At 46.1% G+C, this 27,149-nt stretch overlaps 1 long non-coding RNA gene across 2 annotated transcripts; it reads left to right on the top strand.

Annotated features, from left to right (window-relative positions):
* The first annotated feature begins 6,648 nt into the window (after nucleotides 1-6,648).
* LOC131487497 (uncharacterized) lies at nucleotides 6,649-26,828 on the top strand. Of its 2 annotated transcripts, XR_009249787.1 has the most exons (5): nucleotides 6,649-6,832; nucleotides 14,087-14,179; nucleotides 17,741-17,795; nucleotides 17,907-19,243; nucleotides 26,133-26,828. It is a non-coding gene; the product is annotated as an uncharacterized LOC131487497 (long non-coding RNA). The 2 variants fall into 2 exon arrangements; XR_009249786.1 differs by having other exon boundaries at nucleotides 17,741-19,243.
* The last annotated feature ends 321 nt before the right edge of the window (nucleotides 26,829-27,149 follow it).

Below are 27,149 nucleotides of genomic sequence, written 5' to 3'. Positions count from 1 at the left end.
GGAGAACTCAAATTAAGGCTATCATGAAGATCAAAAAAGAGAAAAGGGAACAGAGAAGGTAAGTGGGAGGGGTAGATGGTGTACTAATTTCACTATATTCATCCTGAGGAGTCAACAGATACTGTCTCGGATGGATAAATCATGAAATAAAGATCTAAGTATGAGAAGTTAGTTATGAAAACTTCAGACCAGTCATTTCTGGGAAGTGGGTCTAAAAGAGATATGGTACTTTAATTTTTTTTTTTTTACAGTCTTATGTTCTGTTTGCATTTTTTAAAGTTTATGTGTTTATTCTTGAGAGACAGTGAGAGCACGAGTGGAGGAAGGGCAGAGAGAGAATCCCAAGCAGGCTCTGGGCTGTCAGCACAGAGCCCCGCGCAGAGCTTGAACTCACAAACCACGAGGTCATGACCTGAGCCGAAATCAAGAGTCAGACGCTTAACCAACTGAGCCACCCAGGGGCCCCTGTTCTGTTTGCATTTTTAAGATCAAGTCTCATGGATAGCAACATTTATATACATGTATATAAAAACAGAGAAGAGCCAAGGCAACAGGTACTCTTTGGAGGAGGGGAAGAGAGAAAAGCCCCTGGTTGTAGCTTGTCCAAGGAAAGAATTCCATGGGAAGACAACTGATGAGCAGTTTTCAGTTGTTTGTGGTGGGGTGTGCCCTGTGAGTCACTCTTCACTGCTCCCACAAAGTCTGCATTGCTCCTGGATGGATCAGAGGTCTAGAGCTATTGAACTGGGCACCCAGGTGGCCTTGGGGTAAACACAGACAACACATGTGGACTCTGGAACTATAAGACGAAGAGACAGATGGCACCATGGTTACACAAAGATGTACCCAACAGTTTCCATCTTGAGGAGTTCAGTCTATAGGAAGATCCAGATATGGAAACAGAGAGAGCTTTGCTTGGGGCTATATGCGGATGGAAACAAAGTGCTTGGTGAGTGTAAAAAAGGAAACTCCTGAAGAGTCAGGGAGGTCACTTTGGAGAAGGTGACCTCTGAGTTATATGCTCAACATGGAGGTTGAGTAGGAGCTTGCAGAGAGAGAGAGAGAGAGAGAGAGAGAGAGAGAGAGAGAGAGAGAGAGTCTTCCTGGCAGAGGAAGAGGAAATGGGGCTTGTTCTTGGAACAGGGGTTGGCTGGCATGTGGGGTGGCGAGATGAACAGGAAGTAAAGCTACAATAATAGGCTGAGGCAGATCATGAAGATGCTGTGTATAAACAGAGAGCTCAGGCATTAGCCTGTGGGTGACGAGGCATCAGCGAAGGGCTGGCAGTGGGAAAATGGCATGATCAGATTTGCATTTCAGAAAGATCACTCTGCCTGGAGGCTGGGAGTCCAGCTGAGATTGTGACAGAGGAGACACAAGGAGAGAAGTCTGTGATGTGGGAGGTGCGAAGCTCATGCATGCCAGCAACCCGTCGAATGCTGCCCAGACAGTCCAGGGTCCAGCGCAACGTCCCTGGGTGCCACAATCCCAGCTGTGGTTTAGGAAATGTGGGCATCAGTGATTCTGGAAGTAATGGCTATCCCACAGAGTGGACACCAGCCTGGAGAATCCAGAGGGGAGATTTCAGAAAACCATGCGGGCAGAGGCATCACCTAGAACAGGGCTACCCTGTACAACAAAAGCTCCCTCAGTGGTTTGCTTTGCCCCTTCCTTCTAAACCACAATCTGACCCAGAGCTGAGGCCAGATGGAGTCATGTGGCTGCCCCAGTCAGGTCTTATTTGCTTTAATATTTATCCATATTCATTTAATGGGGTGGAAATAGAGAAAACAGATTTTCAATAAAAATGCAATACAGATACTATGAAAAAAAGATCCTCCTTATTGTCAATATAAAGCATTGCTATATATTTAATAAACATTATTTTATTTTAATTTATCTGAGTTTTTTGTTTCAGTCATAACTGGATGGCATTAGGTTACTCAACAGAGATGGAAGTAATTTATGATAATATAGTTACACAAATTCCCCTTCCTGCCCCTGGGTTTTGAATAAACTATTTTTCAATTCCTCTGTCATTATTGACTAGCTGTATAATAAGCCATGTTACCTAACTGCCTGAGGCTCATCTTTGTAATCTGGAATGCGGCATTATTACTGTCTTCCTCTCAGGATTGCTCCAAGGATTCACTGAGTTTACTGTGTGAAAGTTCCAGGAACATAATAACTACACAATAAATGCTGGCCTGCCTTGCCTTCCCAGGAACGTGATTCGTAGGGAAAGGGTATGTATTGGCTCTACCCGGTGAGACAAGATCCCTCACCCCTGTATCCTCTGGAAAATTAGGAAAAGATAAGGAAAAGTCATTGAGAGTATTCAGGATGCACATATTGAAAATGTACTGTCTGGTTAGTTTGTTTTGACATATGTATGCACCTGTGATCACTGCATCACTACAAGCCGGATAGTGACTATAGCCATCGTCCCCAAAGTTTTCTTGCACCCCTGAGGAATTGCCCCCTTCTGCCCCTCTCCACTACCCCCATCTTCTTGTTCCCAGGTAACCCCTAATATGTCTCCAACTATCCAGATTGTTTCCTTCTTACTGAGTTTTGAAAATTCTTTACATATTCTGGAAACAAGTCCTCCAGCAACTACATAATTTGTGTTTTTTCCCCCAGTTTGTGTCTTCAGTTTGAGTTTATCTGATGTTTGCTCACGATCAAACTGGGGTTATGGGACTTGGGGGGAATATCACAGAGGTAAGGTACCCTTCTCATGGCATCTTATTGGGGCACATGCTACAGAGATGACTTATCACTGGTGATGTTGACCTAGATCACTTGGTCAACGTGGTATCTGCCATGTTCCTCCACCATCAAGTTACTTTTTACCCACTTCTTTGGAAGTTGGTAAATCTAGCCCATACTCAAGGGGATGAGAATTAAGTTTCACCTCCTGGAAGGGAGAATATTTACATATATTGTTTAGATTCTTCTGTAAGGAAGTTCATCTCTCTTCCCTATTTGTTCATTCACTTATTTATATCAGGATGAACTCATGGATATTTTTTTCATTCTTTTGATATGTTCCATCCATTTGTTCTTTTTATTTCCTTACTTTCTCTACATTATAAGATGCTCCAGGCTCATTTTGTATTTTTTTGTCCCAGCCCTAGAGTTAGATATTTCTCAAAGGTCCTTGCTTCCTTGGATCAGAGAATGGTATTTAGAAATGAAGATCAAGGGGCGTCTGGGTGGCTCAGTCGGTTGAGTGTCTGACTTCAGTTCAGATTATGATCTCATGGTTCATGAGTTCCAGCCTGGCATCGGGCTCTGTGCTGAAAGCTCAGAGCCTGGAGCCTGCTTTGGATTCTGTGTCTCCCTCTCCTTCTGCCCCTCCCTGGCTCACACTCTGTCTCTCTCTCAAAAATAAACAAACATTAAAAAAAAATTTTGTTTTTAAATTAGAAATGAAGATCAGGATAATGGATCCTCTCTTTGCTTCAAGGCGTGGGGGGGGGGGGGTGGTTATTTCCTTTGTAAGATTCTGTGAATTTCAGAGTGAGATTGAGCAACTTACAATTAGCCAGTCATATAAAAAAAGTTCTACTAAAAGTATAATCCATGAACCATCAGCATCAGCATCACTTGTGAATTTGTTAGAAATGCAAATCATGAGCCTTTCCCCAGACTCACTGAATCAGGCTGAAGGTTGGACCCAAGACTCTGTGGGTTTTTTTTTTTTTTTAACGTTTATTTGTTTTTGAGACAGAGAGAGACAGAGCATGAACGGGGGAGGGTCAGAGAGAGGGAGACACAGAATCTGAAACAGGCTCCAGGCTCTGAGCTGTCAGCACAGAACCCGACGCGGGGCTTGAACGCACGGACCGCGAAATCATGACCTGAGCTGAAGTCGGCCGCTTAACCGACTGAGCCACCCAGGTGCCCCAAGACTCTGTGTTTTAATAAGCACTGCAGGTGATTCCTTTGCACATTACAATTTGAGAACCGCTGATATAATAAGTGGTTTGTAGAAATCTTGAGTTAAGTTAGGTTTCATACTTATTCCAAGACCTCCTATAGGGGGCGCTCCAGACAATTGTCAAGCTGGCTGGCTTCTTGATCCAGCTACCTTCTCAGTCTTTGGATTCTTACCATTTTGATGATGAGGACACATCGCACAGGGAAAAATAGACAGGTCACATACAAGAAGCAAAAAGAAGAACAAAAGGACCAACTGTCACTAAAATACCAGCAAACCAAATGTAGCAGCATAAAAAAAGGACAATACACCATGACCAACCTCATCCCAGGCATATAAGATTGTTTTAACATCTGAAAATCAATTAATTTCATACAATACCAATAGAATAAATGACAAAATATCAATAGATACAGAAAAAGCATTTTACAGATTCGGTACCTCTCCATGATAGAAACACTTAAATTAGGAATAGAAGGCAACCTAATGAAGGATATCTATGAATAACTCACAAATAACATCGTATTTAATGGTAAAAGAATGAATGCTTTCTTTCTTTTTTTTAATGTTTATTCATTCTGAAAGAGAGAGAGAGAGAGAGAGCATGAGCAGGGGAGGGGCAGAGAGTGAGAGGGAGACAGAATCTGAAGCAGGCTCCAGGCTCTGAGCTGTCAGCACAGAGCACAATGTGGGGCTCGAACCCACAGACCGTGAGATCATGACCCGAGATGAATTGGACGTTTAACCAACTGAGCCACCCAGGCATCCCCGGATGCTTTCTTTTTAATTTACAGACTTATTGTGAAAGATTGAGTGAGTGATAATGTGTATAAAGTACCCACAATAGGACTAATCATACACTGTTACAATTATAGAAATATTTACTGTAGTTTCTTTTTTGTAAGATTCTAAATAATCTCTACACCAAAGTGGGACTCGAACTCCCAACCTGAGATCAAGAGTCTCACTCTCAGGGCGCCTGGGTGGCTCAACTGGTTAAGCGTCCACTTGGGCTCAGGTCGTGATCTCAAAGTTCATGAGTTCAGGCCCTGCATCATGCTCTGTGCTGACAGCTCAGAGCCTGGAGGCTGCTTCAAATTCCATGCCTCTCTCTCTCTCTCTCTCTCTCTGCCCCTTCCCCACTAGCGCTCTGTCTCTCTCTTTCAAAAATAAATAAACATTAAAAAAAATTTTTTTTTTAAAGTCGCACTCTCCACCAACTGAGCCAGCCAGGCAACCCTAGTATAGTTTCTCAATATAGTTTCAACTTACTACAGTTTCTGACACGTATTAAGGGCATGATTAATATTAGCTGTTATTATTAATGTTATTTCAAAGGAGTCTTACTACCATGAGGCGAGAGAGGTGGCATACAGAGGTTTCTACGCGTGAAAGGAATCCTTGAGGGACGTGGCAGGTGCTAGGAGTGTTAAAATTCCATTTGGAATGTTGATAAAAAGGTAATGCTGCTCATGGGCCAGATGAGCATCCCCCTACTATCGGGGGATACTCTGTGGCCAGTTTGTCCAGAGTTCTGCCTGCTGGCTCCCCTGAGCTGGGATGGGTTTGAGAGGGGGCAGAGCGACAGTAGGAGTCATGTAACCAGGAGAAACAGCCTTCAGGGAGCAAGGCATTTGCCATCCCCCTCACCTAGCTATATCTGAGCCCCGCTAGCCCATCCCAGCCCTGAGTTTCAAAGCTTGTTTTCCCAACACAGCCGGCAGCAGCTGCCTTCATGTTTCCAGGGCCTCCTCTCCAGTGATACTCCCTTCCACACGACTACTCTCAGCTGGGAGGCACCGAGAGTCACCATCTGTGAGACAGGACTATTGGACAGGCTTTTTAACAGTTCAGAGGCCAGGTTTTGTTTTGTTTTGTTAATTGCATGCCAGGCTGTCACCTAGAGCTTAGTGAAGGGTATGAACCTAACCATAAATTATGCAGCATTCAAAGGCAATTTTGATAGTCTTATCAGGAGCCTCTTTATGCTCAGGTGAGCATGCGGTATTTTGCAAAGGTAAGCATTCCGAGGGAGCAGTTAATTATTTGAAACTGGGGTGCTTGGGTGACTGCAAACAGCAACTGATAGATCTCCCAGGTGGTTCAGCACAGGACACGAGCTGACAATTGCTAGTGGGGGGCTTGCTTGGGGACTGTTTGTAACGTAAGAGTGACCCACTGGACATTTTACAACTCCGATGTGGCTTGCTGTGGCAGCGATGTGGTTCAAAGGGAAGCCTAGGGATTCCTGTGACTCTGATGGGAGGGAGGGGTGTCCCTGGACAGCCCTGCTATTGTGGGGTTAGGGTGGTCGCATGAGGACAGCATTGAGCCACAACCATTGAGGGAATGGAACCACATTGAAATGCCTCTGGGGTGTGAGAGAAGGGACATTTAATCTCAGGTCCACCTCCTTTTATGGTTTTCTCCACTCCTTATAGCTGGATCTGCCCATGGCTCTACCTACAGAGTCGAGCCTGCCCCAAGTCCTGAGCCAATCTCAACAGGCAAAGGCAGGGCCCTTTGGCCCTTCATCTTTTTATCCTCTCATTTATCACAAACATGGTGACAGGCATTGTTCAAGGCACAAGGGATGCAAGAAGATAGACTAGCAGGCAGGTCCCTCCCGGGAAGTAGTCACTGCCTAGGGCTGGAAATGGACACATAAATAACCCTAATCTTCAATTTGTTCTTCTAGGTCCTGCCCTGCCCTGCCCTAGAGTTAGTCTCTGCCTGACTCTGGCTTGCTCAACAAATCCTACCCTAGGCACCCTCCACTCCAGCCCTATGTGACCAGAAAGTGAAGCGCTTCGTGCCTGGCTTCCGAGTTATGGGACTGTCTCACACACAGCAAAGTGAAGGAGGAAGGGCAGAAGGATGACGGAGGTAGGACCTACTGGGAAGGCAAGGTTGACGAGAGCAGATGGGGGGGGCAGGAATAGAACATTTGACAGGACAAGGAGGAAGGGGACAATGCAGCAGGTATACCCACATCTTCCTCTCTATTCTCTAAAGCTTGACATGTTAGCTTTGTCATAAAAAGCTATGATTTGTATGGTTCCCAATATTTTATAATGGTCAGGATGAGTGATTTGAAGTCACCCAAAGCTGAATTCAAGCCTGTACTTTTCTTAGACTCTGATAAAAAGAAGCCCTTGCCCAGGCCTCACACCTTTGGACCTCCATGCATCAACACACACACACACACACACACACACACACACACACACACACACTTTAGAGTGACTTTCCTAAAGTGTTTTAAGTGCCTTTCTAGTGTTTGGGAACCAGGCAGAGCCAGCAGTGCTGTCCAGGTGGGGCGCCCTGATTCCAGATGGGATCTGAGTGGGCTTTGTCCTTATTTCTTCCCTTGGGGAATATCTCTGACCCTCTACCCCATCCATGAGGTCAACCAGATGTCCCTTTTCCTTTTCCCTGGAAAGCGGCTTGGCAATCCAATTACTTCTGCTGGCTAGCATGGTATTTCTTTCACATGAGATTGAGCTGCCTGAACAGTACTAACATGCTGATTATGATGTCTCACTCCTGTACCACAAAAAAATGACTTCGTAGCTCTGGGCCACTGCTGGGCCACTGCTGACCCTTGGGCTTGAGCTGTGTGTGTGCCTGTGCTCAGACTCACCTGTCCATGTTCTGACCACAGCGCTGGCTCCAGGCTATAGATCCATGGGTGGTGGCATGGTAGCAGGCTTCCTTTATCCCGTGCACACCTTCTCAGGCTTCACACTATGTGCAACAGCAGACATATGTTTCCCTGGGTTGAACTTGAACTGTGTTGGACCATGCAGATATTCCTGTGCAGAAGGGACTCTTTTTCTTGCTATGCCAGGTCACCCATCTATCTTAAGAAAAGTTATCTTGGCTCTATGATTTCTCTCCTGTTCTGGTCCATACATTGGTTCCGAGAGAGAGAGAGAGAACGAGAGAGAGAGAGGGAAATATTAAAATGATGTTAAAGAGTTAAGGTTGGCAAAGAGACGATAGATTCTGCAAGAAAACAGTTAAGGAAGCAAATTTGTTTTCTTTGGAGAAGAGAAGGCAAAGTGTGGTTTAATTCTTGCTTTCAAGTATAGGAAATGATTTTATGCAGGGGATATAGACAGATTATTCTTTATATATGAAAAGGCTAACAAGAGGAACTGAAATTAGATTAGAGCCAGAGAGATTTCAGAATGATAAAGGGTATCCCCAGAAAGCCTCCCCTCCCCTCCATCCCCCAGGACATTTGGAGGAGTTAGACATTTACTCACTCAACCTGTGTTCTTTTGAGAATAGTCAGGAGTTTGAGGGGTGTTGGGGTAGGGGAAAGTGGATGCAGTTGTGGTCCCAGCTGTTTTTATCCGGATGCTCAGCTTCAGCAGAAATGTAATATTTAGGGGTGCCTGGGTGGCTCAGTCGGTTAAGCGTCCGACTTCAGCTCAGGTCACGATCTCGCGGTCCGTGAGTTCGAGCCCCGCATCGGGCTCTGGGCTGATGGCTCAGAGCCTGGAGCCTGCTTCTGATTCTGTGTCTCCCTCTCTCTCTGCCCCTCCCCCGTTCATGCTCTGTCTCTCTCTGTCTCAAAAATAAATAAACATTAAAAAAAAAAAAAAGAAATGTAATATTTAGCCGGAGCTCTGAAGAGGTAAACGTTTTACATCCAGGAACAAACAGAATTAGGATTTTCAGGGAACAGCGCTTCTGGACTTAGATCCCCTTCCTTGACTGTAAAAAGGGATCACAAACTTACTTTTTGCTCTTTCATGTCTAAGAAAAGTTGAGGTTTATATGCAAAAATAAGTTCCTTGCAAGATTCATAGTCCATTGCCCCCAGCCCATATCTGCTGAATCATGTTCTGGGCACACAAAATATTCTCACAATTTCCTAAGCATGCCCTTGGCATCTTCTTTGCCTAAAACGAGTTTCCTACCCTGCTCCCTCTCCATTCTGGCCAATTCCTACTCATTTTTAAAGGCCCAACTGAAATGTTATTGCCTGTGTGAAATGTCCCTGATTTCCTCAGGCTGAGTCAAAGGCGGGTCTTATTTCTGTGTTACTGAGCTTCTTTGTCCACACTAGTGTCTTCCCTCTGGACTGAGCTCATCGTGGATAGGAGTTGCATTTTTGTCTACCAGTTGGCCAATTAGGAAATTATTGGTGGGCACCTACTATGTCCCAGGCACCATGCCAGACACTGTAGATATACCCATGAGAAAAATAGATGGAATTACTCCACTCTAGGAGCTTACCATCGAGGTGGGACACTAATAGAAAAAGAGGCAATTACAATGCAATTTAAGTAAAAGCCTGTGGATGAAGAGGGTGGGGAAATGGGTTCTAGACAGAGGGAACAGCATATGTAAGTGTTGGTGGCCAGATAGAACCTGGTGCATTTAAGGAAGAGAAAAAAGCTTGGGACTGCTGGAGGACTCTACTGGAAAGAGACTGGCAAGAGATGGGTACAGGGAGGGAACCAGGGGTCACATTACCCATTACCTCTTGAGCCCTGTAGGGGAAGAAAACTCCATTCTAATAGCAAGGGGGGACATCTTTTAAGGAGGGAAGAGGCATCTCCTCTTTGCACATTGAAATATGACTCCAGCTGGAATTTGAGGAAGAGCTAGGCAGGAGGTGGTATTGGAGGCAGGGGCAGCAGTTAGGAAGGATTTTGTTGAAATAATGGCATCCTGCTCCAAGGTGAGGACAGCAGGAATGAAGACAAGTGGGCTGGTGGCAAGGTGTCCTGCAGGTGTAATGGGCAATGTTTAGTGGTTTATTGTTGGTTACAGGTGGAGAGTGGAAGTGTTGATGGAGGGGAGGACACAATGGAAGCTTCCAGGCTCCTTTCTTTTTCCTTCCTTCCTTCCTTCCTTCCTTCCTTCCTTCCTTCCTTCCTTCCTTCCTTCCTTCCTTTCTTTTTCTTTCTTTCTGTCTTTCTCTCATTTCTTTCTTTTCTTTCTTTCTTTCTTTCTTTCTTTCTTTCTTTCTTTCTTTCTTTCTTTCTTTCTTTCTTTCTTTCTTTCTTTCTTCTTTCTTTTTCTTTCTTTCTTCCAAGAGAGAAGAGAGAATGAGAGAATGAGAGAGAGAGAGAGAGAGAGCTGGGGAGAGGGGCAAAGGGAGAGAGAGAAAGAATCTCAAGCAGGCTCAATGCTCAGCATGGAGCCTGAACCTGGGATCATGACCTGAGCTGAAATCAAGAGTTGGATGCTCAACCAACCATGCCACCCTGGCGTCCCTCCAGGCTCCTTTCTTGGACAATGTTTAATGGAGGTAGTGTTCATTTCCTAGGGCTACTGTCATAAAGTACCACAAATGGGATGGCTTAGAACAACAGACATTTATTGTCTCACAATTCTGGAGGTTGGAAGTCTGAAATCAAAGCGTTGGCTGTGCCATGTACCTTCTGAAGGCTCTGTGGAAGGATCTGTTTCAGTCCTCTTTCCTGGCTTCTGGTAGCCATTGGTGTTCCTTGGCTTATAGATGGTTGTCTGTTCCCTAGGTCTGTTCTCATGGTGTCTTCCTGTGTGTGTATCCAAATTTCCCCTTTTTATAAGGACACCAGTCATATTGGAATAGACCCACTCTACTTCAGTACGACCTCACCTTAATTAGTTACATCTCTGACAACCCTATTTCTAAATAAGGTCACATTATGAGGTACTGGAGATTAGGGCTTCAATATTTGAATTTCAGGGGGGCACATTTCAACCCCATGGAGGGGTGGTATCATCCACTAATGCAAAGAGTTCATGTGGTAAAACCGGTTTGGTGGTAGAGAGATGAAGCCTTGAGCGTGGGGCCCTGTGGAAAACCACAAGGAAGTGTCTAGAAAACTACTTGATATATTGGGTTGGTGCTTAGGAGAGGAGGGGTATGGGCTGGGCTGGGAGGATAGATCTGAGTCTTCAGCATATAGGGTGGGTAAAATGGTGAACCTTTGGGGAAGGTCAGACCACGTGGGAAACATGACCAGCTCATCTTTGCATCCCCAGCACCTAGCTGAGGCCCTCTTTTGCTCTAAATGTTGAATGAAGATGTATGTGATGAAATAAAAATGTTTCTTCAAGTCTCCATTTGTTGGAGATCAGAAGGCTTTGCCTGGGTGATGGCTGGACCCGCTCTGGCTCTGTGACAGGAAGGGAGTGTACTTTGTAGGAATGAGAAACAAACATTCTTAGGTTTCACCTTACATTCTCCTCTAGCCTAATTTAGTAAATGTGTCACAAGCATCCCACCCAGCATTCCCCAGGGAAAGCCAGGAGGTCTGGGTGAGGGATCCTAGGGTTGTGACCATCTCCTGACTTGTAAGAAGGGAGGAAAGGAAAGGTGTATGAGCCTTGCTATGGTTTGCAGCAACATTTACTTCCTTTTCACTTGAAAATCTTCACCTTTGCCATCAGCCCAGCTCTTAATAAACCAAATTGTACTAGAGTTTCCAAATAAAGCCTTTTCTACACCATCTCCTTTCCCCCCAAATCATGAGACTGATGGTAATGTGATCTTGGGGGACTCTGGGACTGAGTGGCTCTCCCACCTGGCTTTGCTGGAGCGGGAGGTGCAGGGGGGCTGTGGGGCACTGTCACCGTCTGCTGGGCGGTTGGTTGATCCAGCCTTCTTTGTGCCTGTTGCCTGGTGACACGCAGAGGCCCCTATCTCAGAACCACACTCTGGCCTGCTATTGGTCCGGTGGTGGCATTTGTTGACAATAGACACTTCCCTGGCCCTGGACTCTGAAAGAGACCTTGGGAGCTTGAGTTTCAGGCCACAGTACTCGTCGAAATGTAGTTCCTTAACCCGTTGTGTGCCCTGCTGGGAAGGTTGAGCTGCAGCCGTGAGGCCAGGGCCAGTGTGCCTGCCGAGTGCCTCGTTCTGGTTGCTGCTTCAGGGTGTGCAGCTGGGCTGGGATTTCTTTGCTGCTTTGCTTCTGTGGCAGGACAGGGTTTTCCTCCCTTCTCACCTCTGCCTGGGTTTTCCTGTACGACAGTTTAAACAAACAGATTTTGTTGGCCTAAAAACATCTGATCTGAGTTAGGAAGGGCAGTCACCAGTAGCCAGGGAAAGGTTTGTGTTGATGTCGTATGCTGCAGAGTCTGGAAGACTTAAGCCTCTTGCTGGGGTGCCCAGGCACCTGTGGATGAGACCTATACCTTCTGGGGATAGAGGTGGGGCCAGGCAGGGAAAGAGAGGTGAGAAGACTAAGGTGACTATGGAGGAGGTGAAAGGGAGGGAAGCTAGACAGAAAAGGGATTCTGGAAAGCCTCCAAGGTGGACCCTGTTGGATTAATGAGTGAATCCATGGCCAAAAGGGGTGGTGCCATTTACGGAGGTCAGTTCTCCAGTTTGGTCCAGCACCACCCAGATGCTCACCCTTCAGGCACTCCCTGGGGGTCTCCCTATCTTTTGCCCCAGGCACCCTTCAGAGAATGGGTCATCTGAGAGGGAGGCTGGAGACAAGCCAGGTCAGAGCAGCTGTGGTGAGGACCAGAGGTTTCCCACTTAAGGGGAGGAGAGTTCTGGCTGTTTCCTCAAAGGGCACAGCTCTGATCTTTTAAACCCAGTCCCACTGGGAGGAATGTAGAGACCCAGCCTGCTGGTAGAACCCCCTCTCCCACTCCCCACACCTGCATGCCTCTCTGTTGTCCCACCTGTAACAAAACCATTCACATTTAGTTGGGAAAGCAGAGGACCTTGCAAAGGCCAAGCAAGGCTCTGTGTCAGGCATGAGGGAACATGGGGAAACAGGAGGAAGGAGAAGTCTGTTCTCCCTTCTGTTCACCCGTGTAGCCAACTGCCCAAGTCCGACCTACACTCCAAGAGGAGGCCCCAAGAGGATCTCAAAACAGAACAGGAAGTCCTAGGGGTTCCAAGTGGTGTCTTCCAGATTAACTGATCTATGTCTAGCCAGCACTCCAGAGCAAGTAAGGTTTGGAGCTGGGCCACAAGTGCCAGGACACCATGGCTATAGGGATATGTGTCCCAGTGACCTCTGGTCACAGGGATTCCTTCTAGGGCCTGCTGGAGCCCAGGTCCTGGTTGTCTCTGCTGAAGGGCACTGTTGGGATGGTTGCAGTGAAAGGACTCCCCACCACCACCAGGGCTGTGGATCATGTTTATGCAGCTTCTGTCATTTCCTTAGGTCATCTTTCTGCCAGCAAGTTATTCCCCTGGGTCTGTAGAGAGCCTCTCCCTTCTCTCTGCATCCGAGAACCAGGGGAAAGGAGCTGTTTATGCCCAATGCAGGTGTGATGTGCCTGCTGAGAACACAGTGGTACTTTTCCACCATTAGTGTTTCCTCACCCGTTTGGACTAAGAACCAGCAGGAAATATCTCCTAAATGGCGTACATCAAGGTTTTAGTTCTGGTTTTTGTTTTTAGTTTTCAGAAAGAGCTGACTGGCTCTAATTTAAGCATAATCACCAGCAAACATTTTTGGGGTATTTGCTTTGTTTTTGCTTATAGGCGTTATTGAGAACAGAAGTGTTGGGAAAATAAATATGGCAAGATGCACTCCAATATTGAAAGTGGAAGGCAGGTGGACTTCACACAGCATGAGCCAGTGACCTTGAAATCAATTCTGAGCAAGTTTCTAAAACAAAATTCTTGAGAGAGTGTTATTGGTTTGCTAGGGCTGTTTTAACAAAGTAGTGGGAATTGGATGGCTTCGAGGACTGAAATTTATGGTCTCCTAGTTCTGGAGGCTAGAAGTCTGAGGGCAGGGGTTTGGCAGAGCAGTTGCCTTCTAGGGGTTCTGAGGGAGAATCTGTTCCATGCCTTTCTTCAGCTTCTGATGGTTTGCTGGCCGTCTTCAGCTTTCCTTGAGAAGCATCACCCGTCTCTGCCTTTATCTTCACATGGTATTCTGTGTGTGTGTGTGTGTGTGTGTGTCCAAAATTCCCCTCTTTATGAGGACTCCAGTTGTACTGGATTAGGGTCCACCCTCCTCTCCTCTACTCACCTTAACTAATTATATCCACAATGATTTCCAAATAAGGTCGCATTCTAAGGCACTGAATTTAGGACTCCAACATGCGAATTTGGGGGCAACACAACCATAACGGAGAGATTTTGAGCATTTGGTACAGCAGTCATCTCTAGCAACATCGGTGCATGTCAGTCTAACTGGATGGCCTCCTCCGCAGGGTTAAAGATGAGTAAACCAGATTTACCTGGGGCCAGAACCCAATCGCCCTATGGCCACACCAAGAAGGATGACCGTCTTCTGCATCAGTAAGGTCTGACTTCTCCTTTGTTCTGGGGTCTCTCAAATTCTTAAATGAAACCGTGTGGCAAGGAAATTAACCCCCGACGTGGCTTCGACATCTGGCCTGGTGGGCAAGGAGCTACCATAGTAACTAGTACGGCTGTCATTATATACCCGGGGAGGGAGTTCTCAGAATCATTTATAATGAAATCTCTGAAGCTTGGAAAACAATCTCCTATCACTTCCCTTGTCATCATACTACTTCCTTTTAATTTTAAAACCTCATTTGCACCTCTTCCCACAGAGTCTGTCTGAATGAAAGCAAATCTCTGTTTTCGCCAGGAATAACAGTGCAAGGGGAGTGTGGGTGGCAGGGCCCTAACGCCCAAGCTTGGGCCTCCATTTCCCGCCATTGTTCCCTGAGTCAGGTTCCCAAACACTCATTTGGGCTGTCCTGGGGGGAGTTTTTCCAGATAAAAATGGCCTGGTTGGCTGCCAGTGATTCAGGCAGGTTCACAGCCCCAAACCTGTTTTATCTCCCATGCTTATCACTTATCATCAGCTGCCAGGAGACAGACAATGGGAGCAAAGAGACATTTTGGCTGAGCCAGGTCTTAGGTAGCCCCAAGGGTTTTAGAGGCCTCCAAACAACCAGACTCAGGCAGTCTGACCAGGTCCCTCTGGGTTCCCCTGCTGGAAGCCCTCTCCTGTTAAAGCAGCATGGATTCAGTGAGGCCCCATGGCAATATAGCATTTCCTTGGAGCCCATGATGGCAGAAATGGATCTCTCTGTGTATTGATTCCTCCCCTCCTCAGATCTGCTGTTTCAGGAAGCCTAGGACATCAGTGAGAGTTCAAGGGCCCAGGGCAGAAGGAGTTCAAAAGGACCTTTCATAAAGTGTGCAGGTTTTGTTTGTTGGTTTGGTTTTACCCCTGAAAGCTTCACGCCACTTAAAAAATAACCTGGGTGGTAAAATTAGTGAAATCTGAATTTCAAACTCACAACTCTGGATTGAGCTGTCAATCCCCCGTTTTTGATATTGTACTACAGCTATGCAAGTGCACATTTTGTGCAACTTTCTTGTGAGTCTGTAATTATTTTAAAGTAAAAAAAAGTTCCTTAAAAAGCAATCCTTATGGTTCCCCCAAACCCAGTCACTACGCCCTGTGTTTGGAGAGCCACAGAGCTTACCAGCTGAGAGCACAGGAGGTAGGCCAGACAGACTTCCATTCAAATGCAGCCTTCACGCCTACAGGCTGTGTGATGTGGGGCAAGTTACTTAATCCTTCTGAGCTTGGTTTCCTTATCTACAAGATAAATCTGAATGCTTCCCTGATGGCATGAGGGTGGGGACTAAATGAGGTAACACATGGAAAGCACCTAACAGGGTAAGTGGTAAAACACTTAATAAATGTCCCTTTAAAACAGTAATCCAGGGGCACCTGGGTGGCTCAGTCGGTTAAGCGTCTGACTTCGGCTCAGGTCATGATCTCTCGGTTTGTGAGTTCGAGCCCCGTGTCGGGCTTTGTCCTGACAGCTTAGAGACTGGAGCCGGTTTCAGATTCTGCGTCTCCCTCTGTCTCTGCCCCTCCTCCACTCGTTCTCTCTCTCTCTCTCTCTCTCTTTCAAAAATAAAGATTAAAAAAATAATTAAACATTAATCCATTGGATAGAGGAGCCACGCATGTGTTTTCAGCAAGCTCAGAAAGTCATGTGTGTAGCTGGACAAATTTTTCTAGAGGCCTCAACGGTGAGTCAAGAGGGTTCACACCTGGACATGATTCGAACACGAGTCAAATGCCTGTGGAAGAATTGTTTGAATTCTGTCCTAATTTTTTTTTCCTATAAATTGTCCAGACTCCCAAGTTTTCTAATGTGGAACTAGATGAAACAGTTAACATCATAAAATAAGCAACATTCCATTTCCACTGCAAATAGGGTTTGGCCCAAACCTACCAACCAGATGCCTGGGGCTGGGGTGGGGCAGGGAGCGGCAGGGGCTGAACCGTATTAGGCCCTAACTCCTTCCTGAAAGTTCATGAAGGGACACAAGTGTTTGTGAACAATCCCTCCAGAAAGAGAAGGGCCATCTGGTCCAGGAGACGCCTGTTGGCCACCCATCAGCACCTCCTGGAGATTTAAGCCAGCTCTCTGCACACCCTTTCCAGTCTACCTCTTGTCCCAAGCCCTATATTTCAGACATCCTGGTTACCCGCCATTTCTCACAACCCCCTGGGGTTTCTCCTACCGGGTTGTCTATCCACATGGAAAGCTCCTCCACCGGCTCCTTTATTCTCACTCACCCTGGATGGTTCCATCCCACCCATTTTTCAAACCTTCCTCCAAATCCTTACCTTCCTGGAAGCCTTCTCTGCACCACCATTCAGAGGTCCTCCTGCCTCCACTGCACAATCCCAACCCCTGGCTGGCCTGCTTCTCACAGCCTTTACCACATTCATTCAACAAAAACCTACCATGTTCTGTGCACCAAGCCCTCTGTGCTGGGCTCCAGAGACAAGGCGATGGGTAACACGGGAGAAGCGTGCACATGGGTGGGGCTGAGGGGATGGATGTCAAACACACAAATGAGTATATTTGTAAATTGTGTTAAGTGCTGTAAGGGAATAAGAGGGTTATGGAAGAACTGTGATGTGTGCTTGAAGGAGAAAGGCCCTGCTGAGGAATGAATATTTAAACTGAGCAGATGGAATTGTCAGTGACCCAAGTGAGTAGGACGGGTAGGAGCCTTCCATGAAAAACAGTAGATTTGAAGCCCTCATGGCTGGAGAAGGATGGGGTGTTTGCAAAACTGAAGGGAGGCCGGCGAGGAAGCAGAGGGAGGGAGGGGTACAGTAGGACGTCCAGTCATGAAGCACTGTCAGGTCACGTGTGGTAAGCATTTTGAGAAATTTCCCAAGTGTAAAGGAAGCCTTTAAAGGCTTTTACACAAATACATAATGTAGTCTGATATGTAATTCTAAATATTCCTCTGGCCCCAGTCTAAAAACAGAAGCAAGAAGCAGGTTTTGGCAAGAATGGCCAACAAGAGGAGTTGTACCCTCTCTGTGTGAATGATGGTGTTGAATATAGGGATTGTGAGCAGAGGAGAGGGCCTAGATAGACTTTGGAGGTCTGGCACTTTATTGGATGTGGAGACTGAGGGAGAAGGAGGTGTTGCAGGTCCCAGATGAAGAGTTTGGGCATCTGGGTGGATAATGGTGCCACCCAATGAGAAGCGCCATGCTGGAAGAAGAGCAGGTTTAGGTGGAATGTCTGAGGTTCAATTTTAGACATGAAATTGCCGGTGGAGATGTCAAGGATGCAGTTGGATCTATTGATCTTGACTTCAGAAGAGAGGTCAGGGCTGGAGACATACATTTGGAAAGCCATCAACATATAGATCTAAGTCATGTGAGCAAATGAGATGGCCTTGGACCAAGATGTAGAATGGAACGAGACAGGAAGAGGAGAGGAGGAAAAGAAAGGAAGAACAGGATCAAGCTTCAGAGAACCTAATGCTCTACTTTGTATTAGAATAATCTCTGCCCCTTTGATCTTAGTCAAATTTGTGTCCTGGCTTTGCTCTTTCAGGGGGTAAGCTGTGAATCTGGAATAACAGCCCTTGGCCGGGCTCTGAGATAACACTGTAAGTATAATACAAATTCATTCAACTAACTCGTTGAACATCTACTGTGTGCCAGGCACTGTGGTAGAAAATGGGAGTAAACCATGAGTAAGACATAGTCTCTGCCCTCAGAGTTCCCGCAGAGCAGTGAGGGGAACAGACAAGAAAAGACACCGACACTTTGACACCTATGCCTATAACAATGAGTGCTCCCTCAGTACCAGGTACGTGCCTGAAGGTCTCCACTGATTATTTCACATAGTACTGAAATTGACCTGGGGAGGTGGGTAATATTATTCTCATTTAATAGATAAAAGAGGTGAGGCTAAGAGAATTTTACTTGCCCAAGATCACACAACTCAGCTGGTGGCAGAATAAAGATGTGGACTTGGCCTTGCCTGGCTCCAGCTGTGATATGGCTATCCCCCTCATGGTTTGTTAGAAACATGTCTTGGTTCTTCTTCCCTGCCTTGCCCCTGCTGCAGAAACTCTTGGTCTGCCTGCTGTGCAACGTGGTTCCCCAGGATGCAATCTACCTCCTTCGAACAGGGAGAGCAGAGGCTTTGGCTTGTCACAAGAGCTAGATGTGCTTTAGCGTTTTCAGGGCCCCTGCCCTCAAGGAGCCTACAGTCTAGGAGAAGAGATGTGATGCATACAAATATCCAGGTTATAAGAATGACGAATCTATGAGCTGTTTTATATTTTTAAGACAGTCTCAGCCTGACAACAGACAGTTGTCTCCCCTGACAACACTTTTGCAATCTCCATAATGGATTCCCTACATTGCATTATATTTATATTCTACACTTGTAGTTGTGAAGCCCTTCAAAGCTCTGACTTTGATATATCTCACATCTTGTATATTTCTCAAATCTAGCATCCTTATTCCTGGGGCAGATATCACTGCCCTCTTACTTCTTGCCTAGGTTCTCACCACAGCCTTTTTACAGCTCCCTCCCTCAAATCTCTCCATTCTTCACATTGTAGTCAGAGTGATCTTGCACTGCCAATTTTGGGTCGATCCCTTGCTTAAAACCCTCGATGGCACACCACAACCCCCAGGATGAATCCAAGCTTCTAAGCCTGGTATTCCAGACTCTCCCATTATGTCTTGCACATTCTGTGCTTCAGCAACATTCTATGCCCCGGCAAGAGGGGGCTGCTTACAATCTCCTTCTACGCACTCTGCTGTTCCCCAGCTCTGGGCCCATGTCCTTCTGTCCTTCTTAAAAACATGCTTTCTCCCCACCTTCGCCTGAACAACTTCTACTCATTCATCAAGACTGAACCGGGACAGAGATGACATAGGAAACCTTCTTGGACCCGCATCCGCCATATCGTATGACAACTGTCTCCTCATGTGCCGGTTTTCACCACTAGACTGAGTCTCATGAAGACAACTGAGGGTGTCTTCTTCATCTTTGTACCTCCAGCACCTACCACGGTTTCAGGAACATAATAGTCATTCAGTGAGTACTTGTTTAAATAAAATGAATGAGTGAATGTTTATAAAGTTCTACGACGCATTAAGTGCCAAATGAGTAGTACAGAAAATAAGCATGAGAGAAAGGAGGAAATGGTCACTTCCAGTTGGGAGAGTCCCAGAAAGCTTCACAGATAAGAAGAATTTCTGCTGGACCTTGCAGGATGAGATAACACGTGTGTAGGTGCTGGCCCAATGCCGACCTGCCGTTGGCGTTGAATAAGGGTGAAATGAATCTGATTTGGCTAGGTCGAAAGAGGTGGGGAAGACATCCCATGGGGGCAGGTGGTGGGGGCAAAGGTTTCCAGTTGCAAAACACAAGGCAAGTTTAGGGAAGAATCAAGAGACCGGTTTGACTGGAGCAAAAAATTTGCAGCTGGGAAGACCAGTAGGTTTGAAACATAGGTGGAGATAAGCAATGGGCAATGCAGAGATGTCTCATACTTTTGTCCGGAGTGGTCCACATACAAGAGCCATAATGCTTGCCTACACCTGTCCTTCCCATCAACAAGGTATAAATTTGAACTTGATGAAGCCGGTCTTTGAACAATGCAAGCAAAACATTCAAACATCTAGGGCTGTGATAGGGGCAGAGTGGGTAAGGTTCAGGATTAGGTAATTTTTTGGTGTCTCTGTAGCGTGACCTATGGGCCAAAATAACTGACTGGTTTTTATTTTTCTTTGCCTCTCTAGTTTTGCCTGAATCAGAGAGCAGCCAAAGTGACTTGGGAAGAAAAGTTATTTTAGGCAGGAAATGCGGTAGGGAGGAGAATGGGAAATCCTAAAATCACGCCAGGGGAGGAAGCCGTCAATGCTGATTAGGCTGAGAAGAAGGGACCTCCTTGCTTGCCCGACTTGGCTCCTGGCCTGCTCTTGGGCACAACCTACCTGTGAGGTGCTTGGCATCGCGGGATGGGCATGTGCCGTGGCGGCCACCACTGGCTGTTTGGAGCCAACACCAATAGTATGCCATGTTTGGAGAAGGAAAGCAGAGAATGTATTTGGGAAACACACAGGAGAGCTCTGTCCCCTCACCAACCCCACCTGCATCCTGTGTGTGAGTCAAAGGGACAGCAAAAAAGAGATTGGAAAGGGAGTTCCAAGCCAGCAGCTAGCCCACATCTGTTTACTGTCTTCACAAGCCACTGGAAGTCTCTAAGACATGGTCTTATTTCCCTTCTACTGTTTTTTTTTTTTTTTTAACGTTTCTTTTTCTAAGTTTATTTATTTTGAGAGTGACAGAGAGGGTGAGTGGGGGAGGGGCAGAGAGAGAAGGGGAGAGAGAGAATCCCAAGCAGGCTCTGCACTGACAGCTGTCAGGGCTAGAACCCACAAACCTGAACTGAAACCAAGAGACAGACACTTAACCGACTGAGCCACCCAAGCGGCCCTCCCTTCTTCTATTGTTCTAATGAGAGAGATCTAAAGGATTTTTTCCAGATCTCAAGTTCTGTGACTCTCCCACGGTTTGGCTCTAAAGACCAGAATCAATAGGATGTGTATAGAGAGAGAAACAGATCTATTATAAGGTATTGGCAATTACAGAGGCTGGCAAGTCCAATATCCGCAGGGTGGGTTGGCAGGCTGGGGATCCTAGGGAGTTGGTGTTGCAATTCTAGTCTGAAAGCTGTCCCCTGTAGAACCAGGAAGAGATGATGTTGCAGATGAAGTCTGAAGCAGGCTGCTGGAGTCTTCTCTCTTGCTTGGGGGAGGCCGATCTTTTTGTTGTACTCTGCCCTTCAACTAGTTAAACGAGGTCCAACCCCATTAGGGAGAGAAATTTGCTTTTCTCAAGGTCCACCTATTTAAATATTGATCTCATTTAGAAACACTCTCATCGAAACAGCCAGAATAAAATTTGACCAAATATCTGGGCATCCATGGCCCAGCCAAGGTGGCACGTAAATCAAGCATTACCAGGTTATCCAGCCTTAGATTCCTATGCCAGATCTCACTCATCCTTTGGATGAGAAGAACAAAGGCAAAAGAAATGTAGAGAAAATTACATTTCCTTACACTTTGCAGCCCTTTGACAAAGATTTGACACAGGCAGAGTATGACATTCCCCAAGGAACTCAACTGTCTTAATGTTCATGCTTTGCTAGAGGCAAAAAGCAACCTTAGCTTGACAATAGCCGACCTCCAGGATCCTGAAAGTCTTCTTTAGCTTATGAACATCCTTTTGGAAACTTCCTTTATCTCAAGCCACTGCACTCACCACACCCCCCCAACATAAAAGTATATAACTAATCCCTCCTCATAATCCCTGTGCAACTCTTCCCACAGGCCCTGTCCCGGGGTTCACTAAAAACACCTGTTTGCACCAAAAACATGTCAAGAATTCTTTCTTGACCCTTCCCCCAGCCCACATCACCTCACCGTGACCCAACCACAAACACATATCGTCCAGACCTGCCCTGTATTTTCCATCTCTATTCCTTTGCTTACGGGGTGTCTCTCACCCCAAACATCCGTCCCCATCTCTCAGTTCCAGTTATTGAGATCCTACATTTCCTTCACCAGTAACTCATTTACTACGGCCCCTTGGGAGCACATGCTAGTAGGAAACCTCAGATAGTTCCACAACTTCTGTATACCTCAGTTTCCTCTTCTGTAAAATAGGGGTGATTCTGAATGTAAAGTTTGCGTGAGCTGATACACAGCAGAGAGCACAGCGCCTCACTGTGCTGAGTGTTGACTTTCTGTTATTCTCCACCTGTCCCTCATTTCCCGCTAGAGATGTGTAGAGTGTGGCTGGGAATTTAGCAGTTGTCTTAATGTGAAATGCTTTGAAAACAGACATCTATGCATCCACGTTACTTTCATTCCTCCCTTTTGTTTGTAACTCAGCGGTCTTGAACTTCCAACTGCTATTAAGAATTACTACTCAGGGTTGTCAACACACAACAATGTCTGCTCTATTCACAGGCATTGAAGGATAATTGCGACCATATGTGATTTTTGTTTTAGGCATGGACTCTATGTAGAATTTAAATGGTGACGCTGCTTTTGTGGCTTTGGTTTTAACTCCTAAATCCTTTCTCCCGGGGTCATCGATGAAGACCTGGGTGGGAAGTGGCCAGCCATCGAAATGTCTGCATGAGGCAAGGTTGAGTTGCTCCTAGTGTTCTCACACTGCCTTGACTTTCAAAGGTGGTCCACAGCTTTGAAATGCTCCAAGGACGACCTTTAAAGGGCGCCTTTCTGGCTCAATCACTGGCTATTTAGCAACTGTATTTCACTCAACCGGCCTGTAAGCCATTCACTATTGTGGGGAAATGTAAATGAGGGGCTGTGAGCCCACCAGGGGCAAATGTCTAATCAAGTGGGTGTCACCCAGGCACAAAAGCCCCAGAAATGCAAATGGCCAACTTGAGACAAAGGAGAACCTATTGTTGTGCCTGGATGATGATGGGGAAAACATTGGCCTGGAAGGAACTTTGGTATACAGAGTCGGAAGGGGGCCAGGGGAGGCGAGCCCCATCCTTAGAAAAGAAAGTGGAGGTGAACAGCATCCACCCACTCTTGTTTACTACATTTTGTGAGATATCAGAAAGTCTGGCCCAATGAAGCATAAAAACTTGTAAGAGTCCAGCATCCGTGTTACTTCTTCGTGTTTGCGACCTGCTTTCCCGCAGGCTCCTGTTGGCACCTAGTCCTGTGGACCTGTCTCTAAGGGGTGCCAGGAGAGAGAGCTGGGATGGCTGCCTCTCTCCTCACCAGGCTCGGTGGAGAAGAAAAGGGCCCTGGGGTACCCAACAGGGAAAGGCAACCACTCAAAGGTCTCGTCTGAAATCCGGGCAGCGGCTGTCAACCAGCAGGGAGTGCTTAACTAGCAGGGGCTGAACAGCCCCAGGGGTCTGTCTATCATAGGGTGTTGCCTACAGAAGGCACACTTTAATTATCTATTGCTATGTAACAAACTACCCCCAAACTTAGCAGCTTGAAACAAAAGCGCTTTATTATTTCTCTTGGTTCTGCCATTTGGGCTGTGTTTGGCTTGAGTCATTTGCTCCACATGGCATTGGCTCAGACACTCGTTAGGCTGTGTTCAGCTGGCCGTTTTGGCTGTGCTGGAAGGTCCTAGAAGGCTTTGTTCAGATGTCTGGCACTAAGGGGCTCCTTTAGTGCTCTAAAGGAGCACTCTCTCTCTCTCTCTGTGTCCCATTCCGTAGTCAAGTTCAGCTTCTTTATAGGATAGTGGTGGCTTCCAAGAGCAAACGTAAAAATGGATATATGTTCAGATACTTCACGTATGTCATTTCAACCTGTTATCAACCAAAAATGATGGAGGAGATATTTTACGTTGTCTTTAAAATTTTTGTGCTGAATTTCAAAAGTCTGGTGTGGCTTTTACACCTACAGCACTTCGCAGCTTGAACTAGCCACATTTTATTTTTATTATTTTTTTTAATGTTTATTTATTTTGGGGAGACAGAGACAGAGCATGAGTGGGGAGGGGCAGAGAGAGAGAGAGGGAGACACAGAATCCGAAGCAGGCTCCAGGCTCTGAGCTGTCGGCACAGATCCCAATGCGGGACTCAAACCTGTGAACTGCGAGATCATGGCCTGAGCCGGAATTGGTTGCTCAACTGACTGAGCCACACAGGTGCCCCTGGCCTAGCCACATTTTAAATGCTTAAGAGCAACACGTGACTAGTGGTTACCATCCTGGGAAGTGAAGAGCTAGACAATCTCTTAATTTTCCTTATCTCTGAAGTAAGGATGATAAAATAGAACAGGCAAGGACTATAATGTATGTATTTTAGTGCTGTTGTGAGATAGCTGAGGAAGAATGAGAAATGAGAAATACATTAAGTACTCAGCAAGTACCTTGCATGCAATAAGAGCTTATTAACTGTTTGTCTTAGTCCACTGGGGCTGTTGTAACAAAGGACCTTAGACCGGGTGGCTTACAAACAACAGAAATTTATTCCTCGTAGTCTGGAGGCAGGAAGTCCAAGATCGAGGTGCTGGCAGATTCAGTGTCTGGTGAGGGTCCGCTTTCCTGTTCAATGACAGCGGTCTTTTTGCAGTGTCCTCAACGTGGTGGAAGGGGATGAGGTGGCTCTCGGGGGCCTTTTTCATGTGGGTGCTAATCGCATTCACAAGCCCCTCCCCACCATGCCCTAATCATCTTCCAAAGGGACCACATCTTGATTCTTTGGGGATTAGGTTCAACATATGAACCCTGGGGGACACGAACATTTGGTGTGATGTCAGTCCCGTTTCACTGTTTATGGGTGTCTCTCATTGCCAGCAACGGAGATGCTCTCAAGCTTGCTCATATAAGTTTACAGGTTCCTTGAGTTGGGGAGAATTTCTCGTTTGCTTTTGCCTGGTGCTCTTAACCAGGTGTCTCATTTTTCTATTCTTCACATTTTCTCAAAATTTGTTTGTCTCTGCTTATCTGCTCTCCTTTCTTGTCCCTCCTCACCGGCATTCTTTGCCTACTCATGGTGCATCAAAGCTCCCCTAGCCTCTCTTACCATGATATGACCTTCTGATAAACTATGGCTGACTGGTAACTGGTTTGGGTTCTGCATGTTTCCCAATTCGGATTCCCAGAAGAAGTAATCTGATTGGCCTGGTTCATCTTTTCATGCCAGTTCACGTCCTATGTCACCTGAAAATTGGCTGCCTGGGGTTCAGGCGCCCATCCTTGGTCTAATCAGCTGTGGCCAGGGATGCACCTTCTTATGGCACTTCATGTGGTCACCTGGAAATCAGGGGATGTGGGTGGGGTAGTTTTCCTTAGTGGGGGAGAGGGGGGTGTGGGCAGACGGGCGCTGATTGATATCACAACGCACTGTTTCTGTCACTGGGATTTCCCAGCTGAGCTCATCAGTCTGAAGTCACCTGACAGAAGAAAGGTTTCTTCCCTTTACTTGCTACTGTCCTTGACCTTTGGGAGAGCTTCGCCTGAGAGCAATGCATATTATTAGAGTCTGCAAGGCACCCTGCTTTCTGAGGAAATCTGGCTAGGTGCAAAGCAGTGCTCAACCTTCCAGTGGGAGCGGGATGTAGTCTTCCTTTTGTAGTTCCTGAGGAACACATTCTTGGTCCATACGCTTTTACTGCTCCAAGTGTTTACTTTGCCAACATCCCCACAAATCACTGTTTTTCTCAGTGGAAGCTGTCATGTGACCCTCCTGCATTAGAGCCCGTTGGGAATGCTCGGCTCAACCACAGACCTATGGATGAGAAGTCCGGGGAATGTGGCTGAGGAATCCCCATGTTTATTAGCTTCACAGAGAAGTCCAGTTCACAGAACCTCATCCATTTCAGTGTGTACTGCATCACTCCCTAGATTTCAATAAAATCCCTTAGCATGCTTGATTCGTGGAACCTAGAATTTTTCTAGAACTTTCCAGGGAGTCTAAGGTCCATCCAAGTAGCCTCAGAAGCATATATAACAAACAGGAAGGTCCTGGCCACCATCCATTCTGACCCAAACCCCCAGATTCAATTGGACAGCACCTAAACTTTGCCCCTGACTTGACATTTCCCATGAGACAGCAAAGGGATTTACCTGGCAGCTCTTGTGTAATAAATCAGCAGAAATCTCAAGGCACCACCCTGGATAGAGGCCCTCCTGGCTGGTTGCTGGAGTCATAGCTCAATGGGATAAGCTCAAAGAAGCCCCAGGCGGGTAGAAAGCAGTGCATTTGGGGCTGGCTCTCTGCAGAATCACAATGAAGCCAGTGTTTGCATTAGAGCCAGACAATGACTCTGATTCAAAGCACAGGATGCCAAGACTGAAGGGTGCTCTGGGTAAGGGGAGGACCTGGGCCCCTTTCTTGGCTCAGTCTGCCTGGAAAGGATTCCACTTTTGTTTTTAATCCTATGTCTTTTTTTTTTTTCCATATCTTTAGGAGCTCAAATAAATGGCCATCCGTTTCTTCCAGGGTAATCGCATGTTTTTCATTTTTGACCCAAGAATTTGGACACTGTGTACCCCGGCCAGTTCTTCCTATATATGAGCAAGAGATCTGCATTCTCCAGATTCTGGAGAAAGTGAAGTCATCTCCTTAACGATGGCTCAGAATTGACTTTTCAGCCTGTCTCCGCAGCCAACACTGGGCTCTTTGGCAAGACAGCACTGCAGCCAGCCTATCAGAGTTCCATTTCTGGTCACTGCAGATACTTTAATTTCTACCCTAGGACAGAAACCACCATTTGATTGGTGGACATTTAATGGATTAGGTGGTGCTTCAGAGAGAGCTTTTCCCCTAAGTATCCATCTTTCATGGTGTCCAGAAAGCCTTCAAAGTACGTCAAGTGCACAAAAATGTACAAATATGGTGCCTGCTTATTCATTGAACTGAAAATCTACTATCCTCTCTCTTTCCAGCCTGGAACTGGGTGAGTTATATTTAAGTCTCCAGCCTCGCCCTGAATATAGCTCACTCTAAAAGGATAACCAAAGAGGGAAAAATTAACACAGACCTATGAAAATCAATGTAACATAAGAGGAGAAAAATGGCCCAATATTCTAGAGTAAGATATAGAATTTTCCCCTTTCGATGTAGATTTTTTTGGGTATGGAATAAAAACATTTTTAGAAACGACTTGCCTTGTGTTTTCAGTAACTGTTACTGAAATTCTTGTGCTAAATAGGAACAAGACTTCTTGAAAACACAGTCAGCCAAATTAGAAAAGACTCCATGGAATTGAAAATGCAGTACAGATTGGCATCCATTTTGGGTGCAGAAGAGTAATAAATATGGCGCTGCAAAAAAAAAAAAGTGTATTAATGAGAGGATACACTGAAGAAATTATACTAGAAGACAGAAGAAATATAAATATAAAAAACTAAAATGGGTAATTATAAATTGTCTAGTTAAAATGACTGGAAACGGGGAAACGTAGCTCGAGGAAGAATGCTTGAT

Source organism: Neofelis nebulosa, chromosome 10 (assembly GCF_028018385.1).
Source record: "Neofelis nebulosa isolate mNeoNeb1 chromosome 10, mNeoNeb1.pri, whole genome shotgun sequence".
NCBI lineage: Eukaryota > Metazoa > Chordata > Mammalia > Carnivora > Felidae > Neofelis > Neofelis nebulosa.
This window is presented reverse-complemented; position numbering and strand designations above follow the sequence as displayed.